This window comes from Xenopus laevis, chromosome 3L (assembly GCF_017654675.1).
Source record: "Xenopus laevis strain J_2021 chromosome 3L, Xenopus_laevis_v10.1, whole genome shotgun sequence".
NCBI lineage: Eukaryota > Metazoa > Chordata > Amphibia > Anura > Pipidae > Xenopus > Xenopus laevis.
Window position 1 is genome coordinate 102,020,509 of NC_054375.1, and position 18,505 is coordinate 102,039,013.

Consider the following 18,505-nt stretch of genomic DNA (forward strand, 5'->3'; position numbering starts at 1 on the left):
GCTTATATAGGTTCACACCTACTAAACCATTACTTGGTAAAATTGTAACACATCACAATCCACGGAGTTCGGTGAAAGGTGGAACAGCAATATTTAAAGGCCTAGTGAATCTAAATCTAAATGTAAACATTATATTTAATAAACTGTATGTTGTAAAGGGTGCTTAGAAAAAAAAAATATTGTGCTAGACAGACACAGGCAGCTAGGTAGACAGATACCATTATGTGAATTACCTTGTTCCAATATGTATTCTATTTTCTATGTCTGTCAACAGGGAATAAAAAAACATGTAAATTTAATCCACAAATGAGTTAGGAGGGGAAATGATAAGGAAAATAACTATACATTCATCTAAACATTTTCAGCAGAGAAACATAAGGAAAAAATAATTTGTCAGCATATTCTGCAATGCTGTACAGAAGAGTACATAATAACTGACATACAGACAGACCAATACAGTTAATAATGAAAGCCCTGCCCACAAGAGCTCACTATCTATGGGGTGGAGATAAGTGAGACTCTACCTGTGTGGTGAAATTTATGGTGGAGAAATATTAATATTAGGGGCAGATTTATCAAGGGTCAAATTTCAAATTTGAAAAACTTCAAAATTCAAAGGAAAAAAGACCAACCGAAATTAAATTGAAGGTTTTTTTTTTGGCCAAATAGGTCCATTTTCGATCGAATAGGTCCTTTTTCAATCTAATTCCAATCGTACGAATTGAAGAAATATCACATTCGACATGTACGATTCAACGTTTTTCCAAAAAAAAAACTTTGATTTTTCAAAGTCCACCAATTGACTCCCCCTAGGCTCAAACAGCAATTCAGCAGGTTGTAGATGGCGAATGGTCGAAGTTGAATTTTTAAAGAGACAGTACATGATAAATTTAGAAACTTTAATTTTTCGAATCGAATTTGGACTATTCCCTAGTCGGAATACACAAGAATTAGCTCGAAATTCAAATTTACTTAATTTGAATTTTCACTTCGACCTTTGATAAATCTGCCCCTTAGTGTTATGACTGTTAGGGAGGAGATAATGGATCAGTGGCATGTGATATGAGAAGGTTGATTCGTTATTCTGCTGTACAGTGCTTTGAGTTATTTAGCTTTTTTCAGAAGCTCTCCGGTTTGTAATTTCAGCAATCTGGTTGCAAGAGTAAGAAGAAGGGAAATAATTCAAAAACTATAAAAAAAAAAAAAAAAAGAAATAATGAAGGCAATTGAAAAGCTGCTTAGAAGTAGTTTGATGAAGTGGGGTAGTGGGTAGAGATGCTATGGTGAAATTCAGATAGAATGCATGTTGAACCATACAAGGAAGCAGGAAAGTCTAAGGTCATTAGAGGAAGGACGTTTTTACAGGCATGGGACCTGTTATACAGAATGCTTGGGGCTACTAGCAAAACATGTAAACATTAAATAAATCCAATAGGCTGGTTTTGCTTCCAATAAGGATTAATTATTTGTTAGTTTGGATCAAGTACTACTGTTTTATTATTACAGAGAAAAAGGATAATTTTTAAAAATTTGGATTATTTGGATAAAATAGAGTCTATGGGAGACAGCATGTCCGTAATTCTTTCTGGATAACCCGGTTTCCAGATAACAGATCCCAAACCTGTATTTAGTTTAGAGCCCATATGCCCAGTTCTCTGTTCACCAAAGGGTATTTTTAAATTGACTCTATATAATCTCAGAGCTGTACATTTCTTAACCTCCTGGTTTTTGTTATTTTATGCCGACTCTTACTCTACTCTGCTTATAATACTTAAGTTTATCTTTGTCTATTATTGTACTGTCACTGGCCAATATTGCTTATATATTCTGTTTTAAGGCCAAGCTAGTAATAAGAAAAAATAATTACATACCTTCTGCACCCTGCACCACTGAAAACTACCTCTCTGTAAAAAAAATTCAATGCCGCATTACTGGAAATCCAATCATATATTACATATATGACATATATGCTGCATAACCGTTCTAATCTCCAGCTGTTTTCTAATTTTTTCACTTGATTCCACTTTTTAATGCTTTAAATCCTTTTCTAGATTTACTGGTCCAGGCTTTTAACTGTAGGTGCAAAGTACTTTTAATAGTACATGTATAGAAATAATTTATATAATTCTAAAAGTACACATTGTGGAGCGTATTGGGACTCATTTCGTATCCCATTGACAAATGTATGACAAAGGCCTTGACACATTTGCGTTATTTTTGTTATAAAGACATACATTTTTAGTACGCTATTATAAATAGAAATACAACTGACTACACCTACCACAACTTGATGTGGGGCAATCAGGCTCTTTACAGGCTCTGACCTGCAAATAAAAAGTAATACTTGAAAGAATGAATATATAAAATAATGTACCCCCTACTGTAAAATATAATAATATTATTCGTCACATAGGAGTTCTGTGGACATGTAAAGGCACAAGGTTGCATACCAAATGCCTCTATACAGGTCATGTAACTATGAGGTAACATAGTTAAATCGGGTTAAAAAAAGACAAAGACCATCAAGTTCAACCCCTCCAAATGAAAACCCAGCATCCATACACACACCCCTCCCTACTTTCACAAAAATTCTATATACCCATACCTATACTAACTATGGAGCTTAGTATCACAATAGCCTTTGATATTATGTCTGTCCAAAAAAATCATCCAAGCCATTCTTAAAGGCATTAACTGACTCAGCCATCACATCATCACCCGGCAGTGCATTTCACAACCTCACTGTCCTGACTCTGAAGAACCCCCTACGTTGCTTCAAATGAAAGTTCTTTTCTTCTAGTCTAAAGGGGTGGCCTCTGGTACGGTGATCCTCTTTATGGGTAAAAAGGTCCCCTACAGTCAAATACAAGAGTCTTCTGCACTCAACCCATTATCAATATATTTAAGACAGAGACATTTTGTGCATACTGCTACTAAAAAATGCCTTACCCTTTAAACAACACAGGGATTGTTTGTCCATATATTGCAATATATTTAAGCTGGCCAACTACGTCAAAGTCATCCCATATCTGGCCAGTCCTATGCTCAATTTTATCTGATTCATTAAGAATTCTGTTGCTTCATTATACATTTTACAAAGGGACTTGGTTTTATCTGCAACTTAACTTGCTGCTTTCAAAGTAAACCTCCATACTTGGCTGCCCTTTTATTAGACACCATGGGAACACCTGACTATAGCTGGGAAGGGTGGGAGCTACAAAATGGAGCTGGTCACTGCTCCTGTATAAACTATAACAAACAAGGGAAAGTTGTGCTCACCACTATTTTTTAAAACCATTAGGCGGGGGTGCAATGAGGCTGTGACCACAAAATACATATAGTCAAATACAAGAGGTCCTCTGCACTCAACCCATTATCAATATATTTAAGACAGCGACATTTTGTGCATACTGCTACTAAAAAATGCCTTACCCTTTAAACAAAACAGGGATTGTTTGTCCATATATTGCAATATATTTAAGCTGGCCAACTACGTCAAAGTCATCCCATATCTGGCCAGTCCTATGCTCAATTTTATCTGATTCTAAGAATTCTGTTGCTTCATTATACATTTTACAAAGGGACTTGGTTTTACCTGCAACTTAACTTGCTGCTTTCAAAGTAAACCTCCATACTTGGCTGCCCTTTTATTAGACACCAGTGGGACAAAATGTCGCTGTCTTAAATATATTGATAATGGGTTGAGTGCAGAGGACTCTTGTATTTGACTATATGTATTTTGTGGTCACAGCCTCATTGCACCCCCGCCTAATGATTTTAAAAAATAGTGGTGAGCACAACTTTCCCTTGTTTGTTATAAAAAGGTCCCCTGCCATTTGTCTATAATGTCCTCTTATGTACTTGTAAAGTGTAATCATGTCCCCTTGCAAGCGCCTTTTTTCCAGAGAAAACAACCACAACCTTGACAGTCTCCCCTCATACTGTAAGTCTTCCATCCCTCTAACCAATTTAGTTGCACGATTCTGCACTCTTTCCAGCTCATTTATATCCCTCTTAAGGACTGGAGTCCAAAACGGCACTGCATACTCCAGATGAGGCCTCACCAGCGACCTATAAAGAAGCATAATTATGTTTTCCTCCCTTGAGTTAATGCCTTTTTTTATGCAAGACAGAACTTTATTTGCTTTAGTAGCCACAGAATGACACTGCCCAGAATTAGACAACTTGTTATCTACAAAAACCCCTAGATCCTTCTCATTTAAGGAAACTCCCAACACACTGCCATTTAGTGTATAACTTGCATTTATATTATTTTTGCCAAAGTGCATAACCTTGCATTTATCAACATTGAACTTCATTTTCCAGTTTGCTGCCCAGTTTCCCAACTTAGACAGATCACTCTGCAAAGTGGCAGCATCCTGCATGGGACCTATAGTTCTGCACAATTTAGTATCATCTGCAAAAATAGAAACAGTACTTTCAATGCCCACCTCCAGGTCATTAATAAACAAGTTGAAAAGCAAGGGACCTAGTACAGAGCCCTGCGGACCAATTCGAAAATGTTCCATTTACCACCACTCTTTTAGTCTATCTTTTAGCCAGTTCTCTATCCAGGTACAAATACTATGTTCCAGGCCAACATAACTTAATTTAACCAGTAACCTTTTGAGTGGCACTGTATCAAATGCTTTAGCAAAGTAAATCACATCCACTGCCATCCCAGAATCGAGGTACCTGCTTACCTTCTCATAAAAAGAAATGAAGTTAGTCTGGCAAGATTTATTACGCATAAAACCATGCTGGCACAAACTCATAGGTGACTTATAATATCCTCATATACATCAGGGGTACATAATATTCTCTAATGCACAAGTTTCTGCTTGTCACAGTCTTCTACTAAGAAGAGATAATAACTGATGACACCACTCAGCGCCATTCAGAAGGATATATTGTATATGATATTCATGGTTCTTGTGTAGCATAAATAACATAAAGTAACTTGTGAAACAGGGTTTAGAAAAAAACTCAGTGGTCTGTGCTGTGTTTAGCCCAATAATCTGTTAAATTTAGGGTTTTTGTGCAAAAAATTAAAAAATCGAGCGATTCGGGAGAAAAGTAAAAAAAATTGTAAGATTTGGGTTTTTGCTTGATTTTATTGAGCTTTTTATAGATCCAATTTATTCGAGTTATGTTTTTTATAAATAAGGCAAAATCGGGGCCGGGAGTTTGGTCAATCTTTCTTAAATAATGAGATCAATTTGGTATTATTAGTAAATAACCCCCTAAATGTCCAGTGGCCTTTGGCTTAATTCTACTAGATAGTTTTTCTCTTAACTCCAGCTTAATTGTGGCCTTGAGAAGGTGATGCAGCAATTGTGGGTTAAAATGCACAATTGCACAGTTTATATTTTAAAAATGAATCGGTTTCATTTTGCTCCCTATCATATAAACTCCGTAAACCAGGCCGCCAACTTTCACCTGTTATAATGTGATACCTATGTTACCTAACATTTCTCTTGTTACCTAACAAGGGAAATTCTAGAAATGTATGTATCATACTGTAGCAGTTGTTCTGTGACATACTTTTGTAAACAGCAGGAGAGAGTGATCAGAAAGGGCTGAAGCGGCTACTGATAAATGTTTTAACATTATGTATCAAACTGTAACAGTTTATATCTCAGCTCAGCAAACTGAAATGTACATTTCCCTGCAACAGCAACAGATGTGAAACTTGCAAATACATCCTGTGCAAAGATCAAGTTGCTATACTGAATATACAAAAAGTATACACCATTCTGGACCACTATTTGTGTGCTTCATCCAATGTGGTATGCATGGTTACATGTACTAGGTGCTCTACAGGAGGTATATACATTGGTGAAAAATTGCGCACAAGGATGAACCATCACAGACATAAAGTCAACACCAAATCATGTGATACACCACTGGTTCTGCAGTCAAAATCACAGTCTTCAGGACATGCAGGTCTTAATTCTAAAAGGGAACTTTAAAACTGAACGGGAAAGGAAGATTTATGAATTCAAATGTATGGAGTTATTTAACACATTAAGACAGGGCCTTAATTTAGGGTCAGGTTTCATGTCACACAAAGGGGCACATTTACTTAGCTCGAGTGAAGGATTAGAATAAAAAATACTTCGAATTTCGAAGTATTTTTTTGGCTACTTCGACCTTCGACTATGCCTTCAAATCGAACAATTCGAACTAAAAATCGTTCGACTATTTGACCATTCGATAGTCGAAGTACTGTTTCTTTAAAAAAAAACTTCGACCACCTACTTCGCCACCTAAAACCTACCGAACATCAATGTTAGCCTATGGGGAAGGTCCCCATAGGCTTTCTAGCCAATTTGTGATCGAAGGAAAATCGTTTGATCAATGGATTAAAAAATGGATTAAATCCTTCGAAGTTGAAGGATTTTACTTTGACGGTCGAATATTGAGGGATAATTAACCCTCGATATTCGACCCTATGTAAATGTACCCCAACGTGACCTGACTAAATCCAGACTCCTGGACTATTTACAACCCACCCTAATTCACTGTATTATCTCTACAATTGATCTCTCTCTATCTGTAACTTCCTAATTTATTGCCCATGAATACCTTTCACTGATCCAACAGTATATATGCTGTGCCTTTCTAGCTTTCATTTGTATTTTGCCTGACGAAGGCGCCTTGGTGCTCCGAAAGCTTGCAATGAATTTTTATTGTTAGCCAATATAGGTATCACTTCTACAATACTTTTTGTATGTGTTTGTTTTTTTATTTGTTATTTTTTGAAATGTGAGGGGAAGCTAAACTTTAAACTGTACCTTTGTACTTTACACCATATTGTCCACAGGGACCAGATCTCATCGTATTTGTCCAGGTTATGATGTATAAGTGCAAAGAGTTTTTCCATGGAAGAAATTCACCATATCTTTCCTATAATTTTAGGACATTGTTTTACACAAAATAGCTTTTTTTCCTTTTATTCTTCTATTGAGAATGAATAATTATTTTGGCCATTTCCCATCCCCACTGCTATACTGGTACATCTTCCAATCATATTTGTCATATTTTATAACCCTCCTATTTTGTTATAATTCCCTGAGCCGGAACCGGAAAGCAGCAGGGTCTGGTTATCCAAAATACGTAAGGGATCATTTACCATATGCAAGTGCAGTTGCAGTCCCACAAGTTGCGCAAAAAAGCCCCACAGCATCCTTTAAAGACGCTCCTTGCACTTCTGTATACGTGTGCTCGGTGTCGCTGTCTTTCTCCCTTATTCTGTGGTAAATTTATGCTTGTGCATTCATTGACAGAGGGGAACCACCGCCGAGTGTTGCCATGGTGTCAGGCCTGTGAGCTAGAAGATTTAAGTGTGTGCCCTTCATAACTATACCTTTTATCAGTCATACATTTCATAAAAACTTCATAACACTGTGCATGAGCAGTAAAAGGTATTCTGCTGAATCAATTTAGCATTAACCCTGCTTTCTTAAAACTTTGAAACCCCACTCCCACTCCCATTATAGAATTATTAGTAAATATTAATTTGTTTATGAAGCTTTACATGAATACGGTGCAATTGAATTGCAGGTTGGAGTGCATCTAACCGATGAGCTGATTGATCCCATTTTATTCTGCCTGGCTGCACACAGCTGCCTCCACTAAACTTATCACTGACACAAGCTGCATTTTTTAGCCTTTGAAAAATGGAGAAGTGGAAGTTGAACTGCCAGTGCACACTTATACTGTTATAAAATTAATACCAGTGGGTAAATACCTATACAGCAGACCTCCCCATCACTGGGGGCCTGGACCGAAGGGTCTGTTGTATCACAGTTCCCCTCCTGAAGAATCTTGTACCTTAAGGCTAGGGCTAGCGGTCTGGGGCTGATTTTAACCCCAGAACGGTAGCATAGTCTTCTTGTTTGCTCGCTTTGGAAGCCTTGTGTCGGCTCCGGCACAAACAGACTCTGTAGATTTCAGCTCCAAATGCAAAGTCTTGTGTTTCTTCGCCAAAATACTCTGAGTCTGTTCACGCCGGAACTGACAGAAGACTTCCGGACACGAGCAGACAAGAAAATTTGGCTAGCTGAAACCAGCCTGTGGATTTTGGGAAGCTGATTTCTGCCTTGTCTGGCCTAGCCTTAAAATAGCGGCCAGGTCTGGGAGGTGCGGTGCAAAAGGTATGGGAGGGGGGCCAGGGGTGGAAGTACTGTTCATGCCAGCCCCCTCAATACATATTTTTTGGGGGGTTCAGCACTCCCGCTACTCCACTGATTGATATGTAGGGGAACACCTTCCCTTAGTCATAGGCTTATGACTGAAGCCTATGACTAAGGGAAGGTGTTCCCGAAACGCATAAGGCCTATGTATTTCTACAGTACCCAGCAATAAAAACCTGTTTTTTTACCGGAGTGCTGTCCTCCTGTTCGTGTACCTAATAGTGAGATAGGTAGGTCCCACGTGTCCCCAGTGCATTAGTTCTTTCACTACTGCTTTATATTAAGTTTATATTTGTTTTATTTGCAAACTGTGTATTTTATTTTTCCTAGTGGAACCCCCCTGAGGTGCGCTCCTTATTGTTCCCTAGGTGGAGGCACTGCGCTATAAATCCCAGTTTCCAGTACATTTCATAAGCAAAAGGGTCTCAGGGCCCCTGGATTGCCGAGGCTTAATTACTTTATAAAGAGACAGTAACCAAATTAGGGTTACAGCTATAAATGCTATATATGGGAATGGGATTTTAGTAGACGCACATTCAAAGTTCCCCGCGTAACAGATCATAAATAATCATAAATGCCACTGAAACAGAGGTCTCCGACAGAAACTTACTGTGAGAGCCTAGCCGGGTGCTGCTGCCTTTAAAACCAAAAATGAAAGGCTTTAACCTTCACTTCAGGAATTACAGGCAGAGACGTACAAAATGAATCCATAATATCCCTGTGGTGGGCAACTATGCCTCCAGAATGCAGGTTTAATAGTGTTTTGCTTCTTTCCTGAATATACCCAGGGGCTGCCTCACAGCTGAGGTAATATGATCTCCAAGCAGTAACGCAGTGCTTCACAAAAAATAAGGGACGTTATTTGGATAGAAACAGCCTGAGAAACGCTGATTTGCTCCAGATAATCATAGAACAGGTCGCTCTGTCTACCTCAAACCCATTAGAGCAAGGAATGAGAATCAGACCAATAGAACGCCGCCTTACATTTTAGCATGACCTGACAGAAAACCCCGCCCTTCATTTCTACTATGTTCTTAGGCGCCACCTGCTGGCCAGTCTTGGGAGAAGGCTACAGATTACGTTTGAGAGACAGGTGTCTGGGCCAATGCGCTGTACCCCCCCCCTGCCGATTTTGCTTCCACATCGCTTGTGTTTTGATTCTTCGGCTGGTGGGCGGTGTTGGAGCCGGTGATGTCACACTCCTTGAAGACAAGGGGGCGGGGCGGGCCTGTGTGTTCTGCAGGGTGAAGTAAGGAGGCTTCTGATGCGGCTGGTGCTGCTGAGAGCGATTGGAGCCGGGTGACCTGACTCCTTTATCGCGGACACAGCGGCTGGATGCAGAAGGGCGCACGGAGGAGGCACGCGTGAGGCAGGTGAGCATTATATGTTATAAGCAGCAGGATGGATATTGTTTCATGTCTGCACTGCAGCAGCAGCAGTAGAAATGGGACAGAATCGCTACATCCTCTCAGTGTTGCTGCTGCACGGTCACTGCATTGTGTGCTCACCTTGAATCCATGTGTAGCGAGCAGTGCCAGTCTGCACCATTGTGACCTCTACATCCACACCGGCTCCCCATCCCTGGCTGCACCACCAGCCTTTAATGCTGCTCTCCCAGCTCTAGTCAAACTACAACTCCCCCTGGTACCTTTACGTGCTGCTGCCAGTGATAGATGAGCTGTAGCTGGATGGAGCCTCCTTAGGAAGGATACGTTTATGTGTGTGCTCTATGTTATGGAATTCTTTGGGTGCTTTCCATAATAGTCATTGCAGTATTCAGCCAATGATCTTACCATGAGCCCTGGTCATATGTATGCACTGTAGTTATACTTTAAAAGTGTACTTGTATATGGATGTGCATAGACACAAGTCTCTGGGATAACACAAATGTTGGTTTCTTTCAACCATCACTTTTTTGCCTCTGGTTATAACCATGCACTGCTTGTCAGAGATCATTGGGCACATTGTTAGCTTTGCCTGCCACTGCTACTGTCACTCTGATTCACATTCTGTGTCTCCAGCCCTACTGCCAAAATGCCTCTCCTCTAGCTTAGTGTGTACATAAGAGCTCTGTATATAGCTCCTTTCTGTTTCTATCAATCCAGATATCTACAAGAGGTTTTTAATGCCTTGTTTACCCTCATTGCCTGCCCAAGTGAATTATAACAGAAAGTATTTTTGGCCGCAGTCGTACCGTTTGATGTGCGTGTAACTCAACACCTGTTATTCCTTGATAGTGTATTTCCGCTGCCATAATAGTTCTTTGTGTTGGTTTGTATTAATGATTTAAGTGGCTTTTAGGCGCATGCTGATTCAGTTACGTTATGTTTCCTTATATTCTGCAAAGAGTTATGGTAAGATAATGACTATCTGGCATAGGCCTGGGATTGATTGTTTGGAATCATTGGCGTATCTTTATGGTCTCGGAAATAATCATAAAGTATTTGATGGCAGTGAAGTGTTTAACCCTCTAGAAACCAGAGTGTTATGCACCCTTCTTAGAAAATGGGGTAATGTAAGGGATATTTTTTATACTGGCAGGGCCTTTAGTCAGAATAGGGACCCATCAGGCTTGTCTATCCTATAGTCCTCTAGCTTTTGTTAATTACAGCTCTCACTGCCCATCAGCAGCCTATTGCTGTCAGTGGCTGCTAAGAGTTGCACGTGAGCAGACCTTGGAGGGACAGCACTGATCCTAATTGTTGCTTTCACCATTTTGCCCTACAGTTGCCATTATCCTCTACTATACGTGCCATTCCAAGAGGGCTTTGGTTTATGTAAAACATACAGAAACTATGCTTTATACCAAACATGTTCAACCATTGACCCTGCTTGTATCATTTAACCAAATTACCCAGCATTCCCATTGACAAGCCACCTCTGCTCTGTATATACATTCATAAAGGGGTTTGGAGCAACTCCAAGTGCCTCTTGAGCTGGATTGTTAACCACGCTCACTGGAGAGTGTTAACATTTAATTTAATCTTTATTCATTTAATGGAATATTGCAAGATTAAAATGCTTGTTAGCCACCAGAAAAGGAATGACTTGGATGTATGGCGGAGCCTGTAACGGGAAACTGCGTTCACTTAAAATATCTTATGACTACATAACCTCAGTCTGTGACCACACACCAAAATCTCTTACTTATGTTTCACTCCCTGCATATCCTGGCACTGTGCCTAGCAGGACACTGGAGACTTCCATATATCTCATAAATCATACACTCACTCAAAGAAATGGTTTCTTATTTAAAGAAAATGTTTTTTTCTTTCAATGAGCACATATTTGTGAGGGTGACACAATGTAGGGGTGAATAGAAATGAAGCAGCCAGTGCTTAGCCTGGGATTCATAAATGTTTGGAAGCAAATGTGCCAGCCTGCTTCTGGTTCTCTTAAATCTTTTGGTTTGAATTCCACTGCAAACCTTGGGCGGGGTTCATGCAAAGTTTACATATATTGCTTTTTTGGACAGATTTGACAAAATATCTACAGCAGCGAATGATTCCCCCTCCCCAAATTAAACAATAGCTCACATTAAGCCTGGGCTTCCAGGGGTATCTAGGTGGGTAAATAGTCATCCATTGCAGAACTCTTCAGACTGGACTGACTTTTGCCAGTAGTTCTTGGGGACACCACCACATTTTGGGAACCGGTCTATGTTTGTTTTTTACTACTGTAAACTGCTGTAAAAAGACATGTTCTAATAGATTGGCAGCATACAAAGTGGATGCTATGTGCACATTTCTGGTCAGTTTAAAAATTTACCTAGCTCACATATGAAAGGTATGAAATATCCATGAAAGGTATGAAATATCCATGGTCGATGGAAATTACCTAGGGGAATATTAGAGAGTTATGAAGCCAGATGCACAAGTACTGGCAATACAGTGAATATTCAAATAATAACAATTGGCATTCAAATAATTTGTGGAATACACAACAGTTTTCCCTTTGATCCGTCCTAAGGGTCTTAGCTCACAAGGAAGGAATAAAGGAAGCCACCTCTATGGTATTTGGAATTAAAGAGAAGTTAAAGGGCTGATGAAAGTTTGACTTTATTACATGTAACCCTCATACTTAAAGGGGAACTATTGTACTGAAATTAGAAACTTTCTAAATATAATCAATTAAAAATTCTGCATTGTTTCTGAAATAATCAAGTTTATATTCACTATTGCTCTCTCAGCATCTGTTTCTCTTCATTCTGTCTTTATGCAGCAGTTGGGTGTCAGTTGAGTGATCCAATATATCTTATAGGGCGGCTCTCTTATCTAGCAGATGTATTAGCGCTTAATCAAATAACTGACTCCAGTACAAAAAAAATCTAACAAAATAACTGCCGTTTGCATATATTCTGCATGTAAAAAGACAGGATTTCTGGTGATTTGATTGAGTTCTAATACATATTCTAGGCAAAATAAGCCCAATACAATTGATTGTATTTAGAAAGTTTCTTATTTCAGTATGCTGAAGCTAATATTACATTAAAATGTATGCAATAGTCCCCCTTTAAAGTTTTACAGCTTTATGCAAAGTTATTGAAGCACTTCTGGGCCCAATAAGGGTAGCAGGTTATTGCACTCCTAACATTTCTAAAAGTTATAATCAGGCATGTTAAGGTGCATTTGGGTATACCGGTATTCAAACAAGATAAACTTGCTTTTAACCAGCAGCATCTGAGATATTTAACATTTATAATCAAATGGGATATCTTTCACCAGCAGCAGTTGAGATATTTAACATCTATAATCAAATGGGATATCTTTCACCAGCAGCATCTGAGATATTTAACATCTTTAATCACATGGTTTATCTCCTGCCATTCATACGTACCAAATTGGTGTTGTAATTGTAGGGACTATGTCCATTTTATTGACTAAAACATAAGTAGGTGATCTAATATCTAAAAACCTATACCGAAAGCTCCAAAAATAAGGTAACACCCTATATAAACAAGCAATTCTTTATCTCTGTAAAAATAAAATAGTTTTTTGTACTTGATGACAGCTAAGTAAGCATGGCTCCGTGTTCAGGACAAAACATACCTATTGGTATTTTTATGTTTACATTTTTTTTCATTCATTTAAGCCATGGTGTTATAGAAGAACCCCCAGTTTTCTGGATAACAGATGCCGTAACTGTACTTAGATCTAGATCTTATTAAATATATTAGCAAGTCCATTGCACTGCTTATTACTAAGAACCTATTGTTTTTGTGAAGTTCCTTTTTCGCCATTGCTTCTGCATTACCCTTTGCATGTCACATTTTTGTTCACCCTGGTGGGAAGGTACACAATACAGTTCTCTTTTTGAATTGGGCACTTGTGCTGTGGTCAGTGAGAAATTTCCATGGAGGGTTGGGATAAAATTCTGAAGTGTAAGGTGCGTTTGGGTACCAACAGTGAATATAACTGGACCCCTGTGCATGCACACACCTTTTATTTGCATGTGGTGCTACAACATACTGCGTTCGGCATATGTAATGACTGAAAAGTGCATAATAGTGGCAAGAATGTGCTTGTGGCCCTGCTGGTAAATGGGATTTTAAGGGTTGTGCTTGATGGACTTTTCTAATCCTTTCTTGCTATTTCAATTATGATATTGATGCTGATGATAAATGCTGCCATCAGAAAAAAGCTGGTGTATTTCATCAAACCTATTTTTCTAATATGCACTCATTTGTGTGGGTTTTTACAGTAAGTACAAATACATTTACATCCTGGTTCTTATTGGTTTTGAGGGTGCCAGTAACTCTTTCTTAATCACTTACAGGAATTATGGGTGTTGATTAACAACAATTCTAATTTAAGCGTGGAGGGACTCATTTTATTTTGCCTTCTGTTTTCTATTTGAATTTATATTGTAGGAGGGCTGCCAAATAATTATCACTTGGCCATGTCTGCTTTCCTTTTCCTTTTCCAGCAGGGTTTTAGGTTATATCATTTGACAGAATAAACTTTTTTTTCTTTACTGCCTGTGAGTACACAGATGGGCAAAGTAGAACATAGTAAATCAACATACACCCTTGTTACCAGGGCCAGCAAATGAAAAGCAAGATATGCAAATTTAAAGCATTTCACTTTCAGTGCAGTCCAAAAAAAATATTAAAAATCACCATTGTTTATAATCAAAACTGTGAGTGATGCCTAGTTAACTTGCTGAAGAGGTGCTCTATACTTTTTTTTATAATGAAAGGAAATGCAATTATAAGTAACTTTCCTAGATACACATTGCAAAAAACTAATTTTCTTCAAATTTCTTTGTAAATGTATTTGCAGCTAGAATCATTATTTGTTTATTTCTTTTTGTCTTTTCTTTGCTCACTCCGTGGTCTGACTCTTGATCTTGACCAATGTAGCAGTCAATTCTTCTACAGATGTTAAAGGGATACTGTCATGGGAAAATTTTTTTTTTCAAAATGAATCAGTTAATAGTGCTTAATAGTGATATCACTCCAACTTGCAGTACAGCAGTAAAGAGTGATTGAAGTTTATCAGAGCACAAGTCACATGACCAGGGGCAGCTGGGAAATTGACAAAATGTCTAGCCCCATGTCAGATTTCAAAATTGAATATAAAAAAATCTGTTTGCTCTTTTGAGAAATGGATTTCAGTGCAGAATTCTGCTGGAGCAGCACTATTAACTGATTCATTTTGACAGTATTCCTTTAATCACTTGGCTTCTGCTACAGGGTTTCAGGAGTCAGAACCAATTATTTCGAAAACATAAACAACCAAACGGATATTGTTTTTAATAGCAATTACGTTTAAAAATTGCTCTTAAAAAGATTCTTAGAATGACACTATATTTCATTATGCAAAAAAAACCAACTTTTTTTGGGTGGATGAGCCTGTAAATGTTTGTAATAAATTTACCAATGTTAAAAAAAATGATTAAATGCAAACATATGTGTGAAGTCGAGGCATTTATTGGTGCACATGTATTTGTATGTTGCTAAAATGATATTTGATACCTAAGTTTATGCAGGCTCGTGTTTGGGCCCATGGTTGAGCTTCAGCTAATTCTGGTGGCGTTCATGGCTAGCAAGACAAAGGGTTAATGGGAGAAATAATTATTATGGATACCAGAAAACTGCCACCAATCAACTGTATTTTCATGTACTGATTTTGATCTGAAACACTGTATCCTCAGTATTCTATAGCTGTATGCTTACAGTTCATTTGCTGGTCCAAATGCATTTAGTATGGGTAGATGTGGTTTTTTGGTATATGATTTTATTTATTACATTTATAATACTCAGTCTATATATGTTTTTTCATGATGTCTCATGCAGCTATAAATACAGCACAATAACTAGAAAGCTGAACATATCTTGAAATAGAAACCAACAATTTATTGTTTCCTCACATCAAAAGTGGAAGTTAATTTTAGGAATCTTCTTAGAGACAGAAATATATTCAGCTTTTCTGGCACTCTGAGAGTCACACATCCCCAGAAGTCCTAGGCTTTACCTTCAAGGTGGACGTTTTTCCTTTTAATTTGACACAAATAATATGCCTTAAAACAATGTTATTTTGTAAGGGTTCTTTCTGAAATGTATTTGACCTATGATTATTTTGTTGTTGTTATAGTTACATAATTTAAAGATTTCGAGAATTGGAAACATTTTTAGAGACCTAATGTGATGGCAATGTAGTAGCAGTTTTTTTTTTCCTAGGGAAAAAAAAGACACGAGGGGACATGATTACTCTTTATAAGTACATTAGAGGGCATTAAAGACTGCTAGCGGAGATCTATTTTTCTATAAAATGGATCATTGGACCAGAAGGCCACCCCTTTAGACTAGAAAAAAAGAATTTCCATTTGAAGCAACGTAGGTGGTTCTTCACAATGAGGACAGTGAGATTGCAGAATGCACTGATGGATGAGGTTATGAGGGCTAATTCTGTTAATGCTTTTAAGAGTGGCTTGGATGATTTCTTGTATAAGCATAACACCATAGGCTACTAAAATTAAAAATTTGTATAGATATTGGTATATATTCTTAATGGAACAGATAGTCAGATTCGAAAAGTGTGGATTTAAAAAAAAAAAAGAAAATTATACACATGCACTCAAAAATGTGCTGAATTCTTTGTTGTCTAAAGCAATTGCATTTGACAAAATAGTTTGTTATTATAACAGGTTAAAAATCTAGGTCACGTCCCATGAGAACCGTAGCATAACATAATTTTGTATAACTGGGAAAATGCAGAAAAGTCATTAAAACATTAGGACATTTCTGTTTAACACAGAATTATGTGGGACTATCTGTGGCCAGCAAAGGCAAACATGGATTAAATGCTAAACTTTAATCTTCACTGAGCAGTTATAATAATTGTGGGAGGTTTTTTTCTACTTCTGGTCCCAACACAATGATCTTATACAGTTGGGCATCTTGAATATGTTATTGCCCAAAAAAAATAACAAGTCCCATAAGAAGCTGCTTGTATCTTAGAGTCTATATAATACACAAAAGCCATGAATATCCTGTAAATTATATCCTTATAAACGGTGAGTTCTGATGTCATCAGTTATAAACGGTGAGTTCTGATGTCATTTCTGTCACATTACTCACTGAAATTTGTGTATTATAATAAATAAAGTACCCCCAGTTGTAAAATATGAGGATATTAGAAGTTACCTCGGAGTTCCATGACCTGTATAAAAACACTCGGCCTTCGGCCTCGTGTTTTTATATGGTCATGAAACTCCTCGGTAACTTATAATATCCTTATATTTTACAAGAGGGGGTACTTTATTCACTATATATTATATACCTATTGAAATCCAAGACACTTTATAATTCTTTTCTTTATTCTCACTCATGAGAAATCAAAACTGTTTCTTACTTTCCCATGTGTTAATGTCTCACATTTATTATGTGAGGCACTAGAGAAAAATATCTCTACCTGCATTAAGCTTCTATTGAATGGATTTCCTAGCGTAACCCAACAATTCTCAAGTATGTCCAGTGACAGAATTCGTTCATAAAAATAAACGCTGGTGTGCCTCACTGAATTGGATTCATATCGGCACCTGTTCTTGATACCACAAGTGTAAATAAAAAAGAGGCAGTTTTTAAATTACAAAATTATATCGGAGTACTCACACAGCATCAAACATTTTATATATTTTATGCATACTCTTGTGTATACAGAATATACAACCACCACAGGGATACACTACAAAACACTTTTTCAGATTTTACTATTTTTATAGAAAACATATAATCCCAGAAGAAACACAGCTAGTTCATATGTTAAACATCTAAATAGAAAAACACTTAAAAAAATTGCCTTTCTTTAGAACAGTTCTGTTTTGTATATTTGAAGGAACAGTTATGGAAAGCTAATATCACTTTCTGCCTGGTTCTTATCTGTATCTTACTGTCTTTTATTTTGTCAAGTAGCTAAATGCTAATCATGATTTTGTAGCTGATAAATCTAGCAGGGAATGAAGGACTTCCATCAGACAGATGAAATATGTTGTAGTAGTGACTATATTGGAATTTTTGAGCAAAGTTTATTTTAGGAAAAGCTGTCTTTGACAGTGGAAATGATGTGATTGGGATGCTAATATATTCTGCTACAAACTCCGATCAAATCCGCTCTGGTTTTTAATGCTTATTTATTATTACATTTCCCAAAAATTTGCTTTGCAGGATTTTTTGCGAATTTTTCGGACCTTGTCATCCGATTTTCATGATTTTTACTTAATTTCCACCTGAAAACTTCGGGGTATTGCCCGAAACCCAGCGCACCTCAAAAAAATCATTGGGATTTCTCCCAATGACTTATATGCAATCTACTATTAGTAATTAGAGTGCTACGATTTAGGTAAAAAAAGACAAGTGTTTGATTGGTAACTGTACTGGTGTTATTTTGGCTTTGTGTTTTGGATTATTGTAAAGAGATGAACTTTCCATCTCTACTTAGGGGCATATTTATTATGTGGTATTAAAAAACGTAGGGATAATACACCACACATCACCAGGCTTCGCGTAAATTTGTACACGTTTTTTCTTAGAGTGAATTCTGCTGGAAGCAATGAAAAATAACGGCGGCAAATCTGGTAGTCGCATGATGTTAAATAAAACCTTGATAAATTCGCTAGTTACTTTACACAGCTTTTTGTACCATCCATTCTTCTTTCTGTTTCTCAAGACTTTTACTGAAAGCTCTGTGGGGCAGACACCGGGGCCTCCCTCCTCTTGATACTTAGCACTTATTCTTGAAGGTAATTGTATATCTACTTTTATAGTCTATCATTTTCTTGATCCATGGCTCAGTGGGTGGCACGAC

General features: G+C 37.6%; 1 protein-coding gene across 2 annotated transcripts in view; it reads left to right on the plus strand.

Moving 5' to 3' along the window:
- Nucleotides 1-9,379: 9,379 nt before the first annotated feature.
- otud7a.L (OTU deubiquitinase 7A L homeolog) overlaps nt 9,380-18,505 on the plus strand; it is a 136,771-nt gene continuing 127,645 nt past the window's right edge. For both annotated transcript variants that reach the window (XM_018252994.2, XM_018252993.2), the window contains exon 1: nt 9,380-9,571. The gene's annotated coding sequence lies outside the window, so the exon portion shown is untranslated. The remainder of the gene's footprint in view (nt 9,572-18,505) is intronic.